The sequence below is a fragment of the Rhinolophus sinicus genome, linkage group LG03 (assembly GCF_036562045.2).
Source record: "Rhinolophus sinicus isolate RSC01 linkage group LG03, ASM3656204v1, whole genome shotgun sequence".
Taxonomy (NCBI): domain Eukaryota; kingdom Metazoa; phylum Chordata; class Mammalia; order Chiroptera; family Rhinolophidae; genus Rhinolophus; species Rhinolophus sinicus.
The window spans coordinates 100,003,141-100,016,628 of NC_133753.1; positions in this window are offsets into that span (position 1 = coordinate 100,003,141).

The following is a 13,488-nucleotide window of genomic DNA, read 5'->3' on the forward strand; positions in this document are numbered from 1 at the left end:
CAGATAAGATTTAGTATCTCTGGGTTGGGCCCCAGAAAGCTCCTTTTTTTTTTTTTAAAGTTCCCAGGTGATTCTGAGGCTCATCTAGGTTTAGAAATCTCTTTTTAGAAAATGAAGTGTTCCAATGGTTAAAAACAAAAAAGTAATATGTCAAACTCTGTCTGGTCTGAGACCTTGAACTTTTGAAATTCTTTTTATGAAAGGTCAACAGATTAAAAAGTTCAGACACCTCATTGTTTGCTAAGTATATTTTCCCATAGGAAACTTGTAATAAACGTAGTTATTCTAGAGCAGAACTGAGTAGCAAGCCCGTTCATTTCACACCGTATTCAAAGGGGGTAAATTATCTATGTAGCTCATTCCCCTATTTATTGCTGTTTTAAGCCTCCCTGCCTTTACCTATCCTATTCCCTATGCCTGGAATATCTTTCCAATATTTCTGGACAATTCTTATGCCCCCTTCAAGACTCAGTTCAAGTTTGCTTTCCTTCAGAAAACCTCCCAAATCTCGCATATTGAGTTAATTACCCATTCTTTGTGTTCCCTTAGTGCTCTGTGTTCATCTGTCACCATCGTGTTAGTTAACTATTGCTGCATAATAAATTACCTCAAAACATCATAGTTTAAAACAACAATTATCATTTATTACCTCACGGTGTGTATGGGTCAAGAATTCAGGACATGGAGGGATTGACTTGTCTCTACTCCATAACGTTTGGGGACTCATCTGGAAAACTAGAAGTCAGGAGGGCTGAAGTCACCTGCAGGCTTGCCTGAGGCAGGAGAATCCGTTTCCCAGATAGCTCACAACCATGGGAGGCAAGTGGCGCTAGCTATTGGCACAGGCCTCAATTCCTCCCTGTGTGGGCTTCTCCACAGGCTGCTTGGATGGACCCGTGATATGGCAGCCGGCTTCCCCCAGAATGGGCGAGCCACAGAGAGCAAGATGGAAGCACAATGTCTTTTATGATCTAGCTTCAGAAGTCACACACTATCATTTCCATCTATTAGTTGGAAGTGAGTCCCTAAGCCTAGCACACATTGGAGTAGAAGGGAAGTAGATTCTACTTTTCGGAGCAAGGAGCATCACAGAATTTGTGGACATATCTTAGGACTACCATAACCATTATGCATTACATAATATTTAATTACATGTTTCTCTGTGTATCCCCACTGGTCTATGGGCACCTCCATGCCAGGGCTCTGACACCGGGCTTGGCACTGAGGGGGGGAGGGCGCTCAAAAGATATTTAGCTATTACTTGGATATCAGAGAATTTAATCTTCTTGACCATGGGGCAGTCAGACCTTCTCTGGCTCCCAAGAATGAGTTCAAGAAACTCGGATGCAGGCTCCAGGCTGTCTGACCTCTCTACCAAATGCCCTCAACACTCTCCGAGATAAACCCTCAGGCTTCATTAAGACATTTCAAAGTTTGGGGTGGGATACTAATACAGTCTGCAGAACTCAAACTCCAATATACATATTCTAGAGACACAGTAAAGTCAACATGCACAAATCATGTGCCTGTCCCTTTCCCAAACCTACTTCTCCCTGGGCGTCATCATTCCAGTATAGAATGCCAAAGGCCTGGACACCAATCTGTATTCCCACCTCTGTTTTCCCCCTCAAACCACTCAGACACTAAGTCCTCTGGGTCTGGGGACCCAGAGGGAAACAGCCAGTTAGGGCATAAGGGTCTTTAAATCCATATGTACACTGAGTATTGTCTATGGAGTGGATAAATAATATGTCACATATACATAGTTTCAAATTTATATCAATAACATGTTAATAACATATTAAAGTACAAATTCACCTAAAAGCATTCCTGAATTCAGAGCAGTCTTTTGTAACGCATATTTTTTCCATCAACAGGCAGCACAACTATCTTCATGGGGATCGGTGAAACTTTTTGGTGTTAAAGAGAGAGCCCTAACATTAATGCCACAGATTTATTTGTACATGAGCAAAGTGTAAATAAATTATGGAATACCCGTACGATGGAATATTTGACAGCCATAAAAAGAAACAGAGACACTCTTTAGGGACTTCTATGGAATGATTTCCAAGATATATTGTTAACTGAAAAAAGTGAATTGCAAATGCAGTGGGCTACAAATTGTATATATGCCCATAAGATACTGGAGACTCTGGCACACTTACTGTCCCCCAGAGAAGGAGCTGGGGACCACACAGTCTGGACATTGGGGCTAAGAAGAGAGATTTTTCACAATAAACCCTTAGCACCTTTTGTATTTTGAATCATGTGAATATATTGCCTATTTTTCAAAATCAAATTAAATTGAAATTTTAAGAAGGGAGAGTCTTCCAAATAGGTTGGAATCGATGGATTTAGATTCTGTCTCCTCAACATCACTCACACCCGTGCAATCTTCTCATAAAATTCTTGAGTAGCTCCTCACTGCTTTTTGCACCAATTTTAAATTCATCAAATGGCATTCACAGCCCTCTTGATCTGGCCCTTCTCAGATTTCTCTCTCTGTCCTCCCTTCTAAGCCCTCTGTTCAGGGCTGCTGACCCCTTCCAACGCCCTGAGGGGACCCGGTTTTTCATACCTCCATCCACTGCTCATGTTCCACTTGGAGCCCCCTTCCTCCTCTAATTTCCCTGGCTCATTTCCACCCATGTTCCAGGATTCAACTCATGTGTTACCTCATCTAGGAAGCACTTCCTGCCCCTCTTCCAAGGTGAGTTAGACAATCCTTCTCATTCAGTCAGTCTTCTGTAAAGGATTATTGTCACCACTTCTGGCCAGGACCCCTACTAGGTGCTGTGGGTACAGAAATTTAAAACATAGCCCCTGCTCTTAAGAAAATAGCCAGTTCATGGAAAGTTACCAGTTAAGATGAAATCAGTGCCTCCTTACCAAGGTCTAAGCCTTCAACCTGGGAAGCCAACTTGAGTGTGAAATTTCAATCTTTCAACTGACAGAGCAGTTTCTACCTTCTTCCCTTGTCTTCCTAAGACACTGTGCACACACCAGTCAAAGTATTTTTACATTGTAATACAGAACTCAGTTGTCTCATTTATCTTCTCTACCAGACTGTGCTCCAAGAGAAGGAAGTAAAATAGAGAGAGAGAGAGAGAGAGAGAGAGAGAGAGAGAGAGATTACATGAAGGTGGTAGAATTGTCATAAGGCCTTGAAGGACGGAGGTAATTTCAACCCTTGTAGAGGAGGAGGAAGGACATTCCAACTTGAGAGAACAGGGTGAGCAAAGGAGGCATGTGGCAAGATTAAGATTAAAGAAGACATGTGTTCCCTGTGGCTGTAATAAAGGCTGTGTGTGTGTGCGCGTGCGCGTGCGTGTGCATATTTCTGCATGGTGGGAGAGTGGGATTGTGGAAGAGCTGTGGGAGATAAACTGGGTTCAGATTCTTTGAAAGAATTTGAGAAATAAGGTGACACAATTAGATTTGGGTTTTAGGAAGGAATCTATGGTGGTGGTTTAGAAGATGGATTAGAATGGGGGGGGGGTCTGTTTGCACTGCTATAACAGAATATCATAGACAGGGGTGGTTATAAACAGCACAAATTTGTTTCTCAAAATTCTGGAGGCTGAGAAGTCCAAGATCAAGGTGCTAGCACATATGGTGTCTTATGAGGACCCACTTCCTGGTTCATAAATAGCCATCTTCTCACTGTGTCCTCCTGTGGCAGAAAGGGCAAGTGAGCTCTCTGGGGTCTCTTTTATAAGGACACTATCACATTCATTAGGGCTCTGCCAAAAGGGCCCACCTCCCAAAGGCCCCACCTCCAAGTGCCATAACGCTAGGGGTTAGGATTTCAATTTATGAATTTGATGGAGGACACACATTCAGTCTATAGTAGGAGGGGGGCGGAGATAGGCAACAGGGAGATCTGTTAGGAGTCAGGACTTGCTAAGTAACTGAACATGGACAGTGAGGGAGACACTGGACCTTTCCCTTTCCTCGGTCCCCATGTGCATCAATCACCACGTGCTATTGATTTTAGCATCTGCATTGCCACTGCCTTAGCTTAGCCTTCCCCATCTTGGCCTCCTGTCTGGGGCAAGCTGTATAACTTCATCATGCCTTCCAGTTACATTGCTCCCAACTGCTAAAGAAAAGCAGCCTTTGTCTTTTTTTTTTTTTTTTTTTGATAACAGCTTTATTGAGATATAATTAACATATTATACAATTCACCCACTTAGAGTATACATTTAGTGTTCATAGAATTGTGCAACCATCACCACAATCAGTTTTAGAACATTTTTATAATCTCCAAAAAAAACCTCATACACTTTAGCTGTCACTTTTTAATGCCCCCATCCCCTCCCAGTCCTGGACAACTACTAATTTACTTTCTGTCTCTATAGATTTGTCTATTCTGACATTTCATATAAATGAAATCATGCAATGTGTGGTCTTTTTGTGTTTGAATTCTTTCACTTACCAGAATATTTTCGAGGGTCATCCATGTTGTAGCATATATATCAGTACTTCATTCTTTTTTATTGTCAAATAATATTCTATTGTATTTATCCATTCATTAGTTGATGGACATTTGGATTGTTTCCATTTTTTGACTGTTATGCATACTGTTGCTATGAACATTCACATGCAAGTTTTTGTGTGGACATATGTTTTCAGTTCTCATGGGTGTACACCTAGAAGTGGAACTGCTGAGTCCTGAGTAACTGCCAAATTATTTCTCCAAAGCAGCCAAACCATTTTACAATCCCATCACCAGTGTATGAGGGTTTCTACTTCTCTGCAACTTCACCGATACTTCTTATTTCTATCTTTTTTATTGTAGCCATCCTACTGTATATGAAGGGGTGTATCATTGATTGCATTTCCCTAATGACTAATGATGTTGAGCATCTTTTCATGTGCTTATTGGTCATTTGTATATCTTCTTTGGAGAAATGTTTATTCAGATCCTTTGCCCATTTTCAATTGGGTTATTTGTCTTACTAATACTGAGTTGTAATAGTTCTTTATATAGTCTAGATATGAACCCTTTATCACATATATGATTTGCAAAAATATTCTCCCATTCTGTGCTGTCTTTTTGCTTTTTTGATATGGCCTTTGAAACACAAAAGATTTTTATTTTAATGAATTCCAATTTATTTATTTATTTATTTATTTATTTATTTATTTATTTCATTGCTTATGTCTTTGATGTCATATGTAAGAAAAATTTTCCAATACAAGGTCACAAAAATTTATACCTATATTACCTTCTAAGTGTTTTATAATTTTAGCTCTTACATTAGGTCTTTAGTCAATTTTGAATTAATTTTTGTATATGGTATGAGTTAGGAGTCCAACTTAATTCTTTGGCCTGTAGATATCCAGCTGTCCCATTAATGTTTGTTGAAAAGACAATTTTTCCCCATTTGGCAATCTTGTCAAAAATCAATTTACCACAAATATAAGGGTTTATTTCTGGACTTCAATTTTATTTCATTGATCTGTTTCTATCCTTATGTAAGTAACACACTGTATTGCTTACTCTAGCTTTGTCATAAATTTTGAAATCAGAAAGTGTGAGTCCTCAAACTTTGTTCTTTTCCAAGATTGTTTTGGCTATTCTAAGTCCCTTGAATTTCCATATGAATATTAGGATCAGGTTGTCAATTTCTGCCAAGAAGCTAACTAGGATTTTGATAGGGATTGCATTGAATCTGTAGATCAATTTGGGAAGTATTGCCATCTTAACAATAGCAAGTCTTCCAGTCCATGAATAGAGAATATTTTTCTACTTATTTCATTCTTTTTTAATTTCTCTCAACAAGTCATTGTAGTTTTCAGAATATACATTTTGCACTTCTTTTGTTAAATTTATTCCTAAGTATTTATTCTTTTTGATGCTATTGTAAATTGAGCTGTTCTTGATTTCACTTTTAGACTATTCATTGCTAGTGTATACAAATGCAGTGATTTTTGCCTATTGGTCCTTCCTGTATCTTGCAACCTTGCTGAATTCATTTGTTAGTTCTATTAGTTTTTAGTGGATTTCTAAAGATTGCCTATATACAAAATCATATCATTGTTAATAGTTTCATTTTTTTCCTTTCCAATCCAGATGCCTTTTATTCAATTTTCTTGCCTAATTGCCTTGGCTAGACCTCCAATACAATATTTAATAGAAGTGGTGAGAAAGGACATCCTTGTCTTGTTCTTTATCTTAAGGGGAGAAAGCATTCAGTCTTTCACTATTAAGTGTGATCTTTGCTGTAGGGTTTTTGTAGATTCCCTTTATCAGATTAGGGAAGTTCCCTTGAATCCTAGTTTGTGTTTTTATCATGAATAGGGTGTTGGATTTTATCAAATGCCTTTTTTTGCATCTATTGAAATGGTCATAGGGTTTTTGGTTTTTATCCTACTGATAAGATATATTACATTAACTAATTTTTTTGGATATGAAACCGATCTAGCATTCCACAAATAAACCCCATTTAGCCATGGTATGTAATCCTTTTTATATGTTTCTGGACTCAGTTGGCTCATATTTTGTTGATGATTTTTGTGTCCATATTCATATTGGTCTATAATTTTTTCTTTGATGTCTTCATCTGGTTTTGGTATCAGGGTATACTGACCTCATAGAATGAGTTGGGAAGTATTCCCTCCTATTTTATTTTTTGGAAGAGTCTGTGAAGAATTGGTATTAATACTTTAAATGTTGGCAGATTCATCAGTAAAGACATATGGGCCTGGGGTTTTCTTTGTATGGAGTTTGTTTTGCTTTGTTTTATAATTACATCTCTTGTTACAGGTCTATTCAGATTTTTTTCTTGATTTAATCTCCATAGTTTGTATGTTTCTAGGAATTTGTCTATTTCATATAAGTTATCTAATTTATTGACATATAGCTGTTCATAGTATTCCCTTATAACCCTCTTTATTTCGGTAAGGTCAGTAGTAATGCCCCTCTTTCATTCCTGATTTTAGTAATTTGAGTCTTGCCTCCAATTATTAGTGATAATTATAAATTATGATTAATTTCTTGCTCAGTCTAGCTAAAGTTTTGTCAGTTTTGTTCATCTTTTCAAATAAGTAAATTTTGGTTTCAAAATTTTGGTTTCATAGGTTTTCTCTACTGTTTTCTTATTTTCTATTTTATTAATTTCCTCTCTAATCTTCATACTTCCTTCCTCCTTCTTGCTTTAGGTTTAATTTTCTCTTATTTTACCAGTGTCTTAAGGTGGAAGGTTGCTTATTGGTTTCGGATCTTTCTCGTTTTTTTAATGTAGGCATTTACAACTATAAATTTCTCTCTAAGTACTGCTTTAGCTGTATCTCACAAGTTGTAGTATATTGATTTTCATCCATCTCAAAGTATTTTCTAATTTAACTTGTGATTTCTTCTTTGACCCAGGAATATTTAGGACTATTGTTTAATTTTCACATATTTGTGAATTGTCCAAATTTCTCTTTATTATTAATTTCTAATTTTATTTATTATATTTGAAGAACATGCTTTGCATAATTTCAATCTTTTTTAATTTATTGAGATTTGTTTTATGGCATAACATAGTATATTCTGGAGAGTGTTGCAAGTACACTAGAGAAATACATATATTCTGCAGTTCGTGGGTGGAATATTCTATGGATGTCTGTTAGGTCTAGTTGGTTTATACTGTTATTCAAATCTTCTATTTCCTTGTTATAGTTCTGCCTACTGTGTTTCCCCAAAAATAAGACCTAGCTGGACTATCAGCTCTAATGCATCTTTTGGAACAAACATTAACATAAGACCTGGTCTTATATAAGACCCAGTCTTACATTATATTATTTTATTTTATTTTATTTTATTTTATTTTATTTTATTTTATTTTAATATAAGACTGGGTCTTATATTAATGCTTGCTCCAAAAGATGCATTAGAGCTGATAGTCCGGCTAGGTCTTATTTTCTGGGAAACACAGTACTTGTTCTCTCCGTTATTGAAAGCAGGGTATTAAAGTCTTCTACTATTTTATTGAATTGTGTACTTCTCCTTTTGATTCTGGCAGTTTTTATTTTATGTATTATGGGGCTCTATTATTAGTTGCACATATGTTTATAATTGTTATATTTCCCTGATGAATTAACCATTTTATCATTATAAATTGTTCCTGTTTATCTCTAATAACACTTTTTGTTTTGAAGTTTATTTTGCCTGGTAATAGTATGGCTTCTTCATCTTTATTATTACTATTTTCATGGTAACTTTTTCCATCCTTTTGCTTGCAGCCTTGGGCTTTGAGTAATCATAACTGGACCGTGAATACAGAAGATTGAACTATAGGCTGCCTAATAAAGACATTCTGAGTCTGAAAATGATTAGCCAACCAAATGAGACCCCCATGCTTAGGAAGGTGACAGTGAGAGAGAGAAGGATGCTATGAGAGAGGCTATGTGGACCATGAGAGACAGAAGAGAGAATAACCAGTCCCCAGCCTCATGTCAGATTCTGGATAGATTTCCAGTTCCAGCCCACCTATATCCTTACAGTATACTCACACACTTTTTCCCCCTAAACTTTTCATTTAGACCTTATTTCTTGCAAACAAACTACCAAACTACCCTCACAAACATAGAAGTTTATGCCAGGAGTGAAGTTGCAAGCAACAGAATCTCAGAAGAGGTATGAAATCTGTAATGACATAGTGGAGAAGAAGCAGAAATAATCTCTGCATCCCTGAATGGGAAATTAGAAGTCTATGGATCGGTAAAACAGTTAATGGAGTCTTGTATTCAGATATACGTTCATTGAAAGTAAAGCTTTTGTGGACTTTATTGCCATTCCTTTAGAGCACATCTGATCATTGGAAGTACTTTTAAGACCATAGATGCCTGGATCGCATCTTCAGAGATTCTGATTTAATTGTTCTGGGGCCGGGCCAGGGTATTAGGATTTTTCAAACCTTCCCAGCTAATTCTAAATTAAATTACAGTTTGAGAATCACTGCTTGAGAGACACTCTAAGAGAATAAGGAATATAAAGACTGAATGACTAAATGAACATTTTTCACAGCATTAAGTGATTTGCATCAAGATGTAACAAATTTTAGTCCCAGGGTACCTGGGTAGAAATAGATAACAATATTCAAGGCCACTCTCTCGCCCTGCAACAAAAAACACCTTTTACTATTAGCCAATGGTTGAAGACCACTGAAAATTAGATCCCTAAAGTGAATATTGATCATATTCTACTTTTTGAGTGGCGAGCTTACCAGTGTTCGTTTATTTTTACACATCATAGTTAATATACAGAGGGTGCCAAAAAAATGTATACACATTTTAATAAAGGAAAAAACTGTATTAAAATTGTAATACTCAATATATACCGGTAACAAAAGATGAATACAAGTCATGTTTGACTTCTGCAGTTAACATGTGCTCAAAGTGGTTACCATCAGCGTAATTTTAATACAGTTTTTTCCTTTCTTAAAATATGTATTCATTTTTTTTGTTTCTGATTTGTTTGTTCATTTATTTATTTATTTTTATTAAAAAATTTTTTTTCACTTATTGGGGTGACAATTGTTAGTAAAATTACATAGATTTCAGGAGTACAATTCTGTATTACATCATCTATAAATTCCACTGTGTGCTCACCACCCAGAGTCAGTTCTCCTTCCATCACCATATACTTGATCCCCCTTACCCTCATCTCCCACCCCCCAACCCTCCTTACCCTCTGGTAACCACTAAACTATTGTCTGTGTCTATGAGTTTGTATTCAGTTTCTGATTTGTTTGTTCATTTATTTATTTATTTTTATTAAAAATTTTTTTTTCACTTATTGGGGTGACAATTGTTAGTAAAATTACATAGATTTCAGGAGTACAATTCTGTATTACATCATCTATAAATTCCACTGTGTGCTCACCACCCAGAGTCAGTTCTCCTTCCATCACCATATACTTGATCCCCCTTACCCTCATCTCCCACCCCCCAACCCTCCTTACCCTCTGGTAACCACTAAACTATTGTCTGTGTCTATGAGTTTGTATTCATTTTTTTTGGCACCCTCTGTATGTAATATATATTCTTTGTATATTTTCAAATATGTTATCATAAAATTTTTCTGTCAAATTGTAGGAAAAGGACACAGTAAATTGCCAAACATAGCAGTAGCTATGTTCACAACTGTGCTGGGCTTCTATGGTTAAAATTAGTCTTGATTATCAAGGACTGAAATCCTGGCAGTTGGAGTAGCAATATCTTGAGAGGATGGAGCTCTCTAGTCCTCTGGGCCCCTCCAAATAATTTCTACTGCATTCTTGATTGCCAAGCAAATGTGATGAACCCCCTCATCATGAGGAACATCTGGTCGTAGTAGTTCGGAAATACCAGAAAACCAAGAATGGTGTGCACAATCTGAGCAGGGAAAAGAGGAATTGTAGGCAAAATGAATTGCAGGAATGTTCAAGAGAGTTGTTGCAGGACTGACTATGTGGCCTTGAATCCCATGGTGTCAAAATCAAGGAGGATAAAATAAATAAGGGAGGTTAGACTATTACTTTATTTCCTTCCTCCCTCTCTTTATTTCTCTTCCTCTCTGTCCCCACCACTCCCATTTTCCTTCTCTTCCTGCACAGTTTGGCTGATTATACTTCTTTGTCAAGCTGACACTGAAGAGCCTGATGGCTTTTGCCACACTGTAGATGACTAAATATCAAGACTGAAGGAGAAAGGAATGACAGTCTGTCACCAATGACCTGCTAACATCTGCCTCCCTCCATCCGCATTTCTTCAGAAAATTTCACCACTAATGAAAGACTAATTTAGCAAAGCCTCTTTGTTGTGTGTGGTGGGGGAAGGGTGACATAGGAAGAGCTGTCTCAGCCAGGAACATGGAAGGAGGGCTGGGAAAGGAGGAAGCTAAGTGGTCAGAACCAAAAGCAGACATGTATTAAAAGCAAAGTGAGTGGACCATCCAGTCTCTGTTCTTTGCTGAGGCCACGCTGACATTCTGCCTGTGGTCATACTGGTTGTTGAAATTCTGAAATGTTTTTCTATCAGTTGGTAAATTGCTGCCTAGACTCTCCTGGTGCCCCCAACCCCATCTACCTGCCTCCAGGCCACCAGACTTCCCTCTCATCCTGAAACTAAAGGGTTAACACTTGGCACAATTGTTGGTCACCAAGAATCTGACTTAGTGCTAAAGTCAGTGTCTATTCTAATTGGCTGGTGACCCGGTGGTAACCAGCTGCTAAATATTTTGAATATCACCCCTAGCTGTGGCCACACAAAAAAATCAAAAGCCAAGTAGGTGTGACCATATTAGTGCCAAAAAAAAATGGCCTAACACACCGAGTTGAGGTTTTTTGCTTCTGCTTGAAATGTTGACAGGAACAGAACTGATAGGCAGGCCTGGGTTCTGCTTGATTTACACAGCAAAATAATTCCTTAATTTAACAGACAAAGATGTAACTCAAGCCAGCACACTGCATAGTGGCAGGCCCTCTGGCTGTAATCATCCCTGAGTCATAGACCCAGAGCTCCTTGGAAAGGAGGATGAGAATCTCAAAAAAAGACTGCTACAGCATCATTCAATTCTCCCTGCTGCTTGGTACCAAAGATTGACAGGACTTGAAAAATAATGGAGGGTTACCTCAAGCTGAATTAGGTGGGTATAAGACATATGATAAAACTTTTTTTTCCTGTATCTCTTTACCCACACCATCAGAAGCTGTTTGTCTTCAGCTGGTAGATGTAGCAGCATGTCTTCACAAGGACCTAATCACTTTACCTAGAGTGACCAATGATCGAGTTTGCCCAGGACTGAGTTCTGCATCCCAGGAAACCCCTGGGTTCCTGGCAAACAGGGATGGTTGATCATGTTAATTTACTCCTCCACCGATGTCACCCTAATCTTCTAAATCGATGATATCACACTGATTTGCTTTGGACATTAGGAAGGAGCAAGTATCTTTGATATCTAGTTGAGACATGAACTTAATAGAGGTGTGAGATAACACTGGCAGAAATACAAGGACCTGCCATATCCGTGAGGCGCTTAGGGGACGACTGTAATTTAGGGGACGACTGTAACAATGTATAATAGACTGTCTCCTGCAAAGTGAAAGGAAGGGGTAGGAAGTGAAGGACAAGGTTTATACCTTTTCAACTAACAAGGAATTTTGGAAGCAGCACGTACCTCTATTTTAGCAGAGCTTTTTTCACTGGAAGAAACAAAAGTTTGTTCAACAAAGATCTAATAAGGAAAACAGAAGAGAGAATGAGAGAGATCAAATCTCCTAGATCTGAGGTTATAGGGGATTCAAGCTTCACTGAAACCCAAGGAAATTCTGGGTCCACAAAAATTCCGGCAATAGGAATCTGTGGATTTTCTTCTATCCCACATTGGTTACGTGGCTTAGACATCATCTACCGTTCCCATTAGTGTTTGTTTCCTTCCATCTGATTCCACATTTCTCACCTGAAAAGCCCAAGAAAGAGAATCTGATTACCTTGTCTTTTTTTTTTAATTTTTTATTTACCTTTTCTTTTTTAAGTTTATGTTTTTATTTATAATAAAATTTGACATGTACATAATTTAAAGAGTTAACTACTTCCTACTACTGTGGACAATAAGACCTAGTTCTCTTTTACTTCCAGTCTCTCTCTCTTCTCTCTCTCTCTCTCTCTCTCTCCCCCCCCCCACACACACACACACACACCCTTCCCATGTCACCATCCTCTGAACATATTTGTCATTTTAATTATGGTTATTTTTCTATAACTATGTAAGTGCTATTTATAATTGAGCCATACATTATAATGTTGTTATTATTCTATTTGTTTTCCCTGGAGTTAATAATTGTCATGTCTTTTTGTTTGCCTAGTTTTCTAGGTATTTCTTGCTAATTGAACCCCTTATGTATAATTGTCTTCTATTATTCTACTATTTTCAAACATATGGAATAGGCTGTTGCAGATGTAAAGGTTTGTTCTCTGCCTTCAAGGAGAAGGTAAGTTATTGGGTCTTCTATCAGTTTCATCTTCTTAAAGAAATCCCTCCTAGAACCTTCTTCAATCTGAACTGGCTTCTGTCTAGGCCTGCAGCTCAGCTGTCATCTTGTAATCACCTTTTACCAACCCCCGAGGAATTCCCTTTATCTTTCTGGTGTTTGATGTCCTCATTCATGGATCCCGAGTCTTCCTCCTTCCTGCTTCATCCCTTCACTTTGGTGGTATACTCCACCAGTAGCTTCTGAAAAAGAGTGCTCAGAAAATGTTTAAGACTGTGTAGCAGAGACTGCTACTTATTCCACCCATGTCTGTCTTCTATTTTTCCACAGTAATAGTTTTTAGCTAGACACAAGACCATCCAAAATAAAGTCTATATTTTACATTTTCCAGCCTCCCTTGCAACCAAGGTTTGGCTATGTGATCAAATTCCGATCAATGGGATGTAAGCAGAAGTGTTATTTGGCAGTTTGTAAGAAACTTCCTGAAGAGATTGCTGACAAATACCCCTTGTTCCTCCTTCATCAT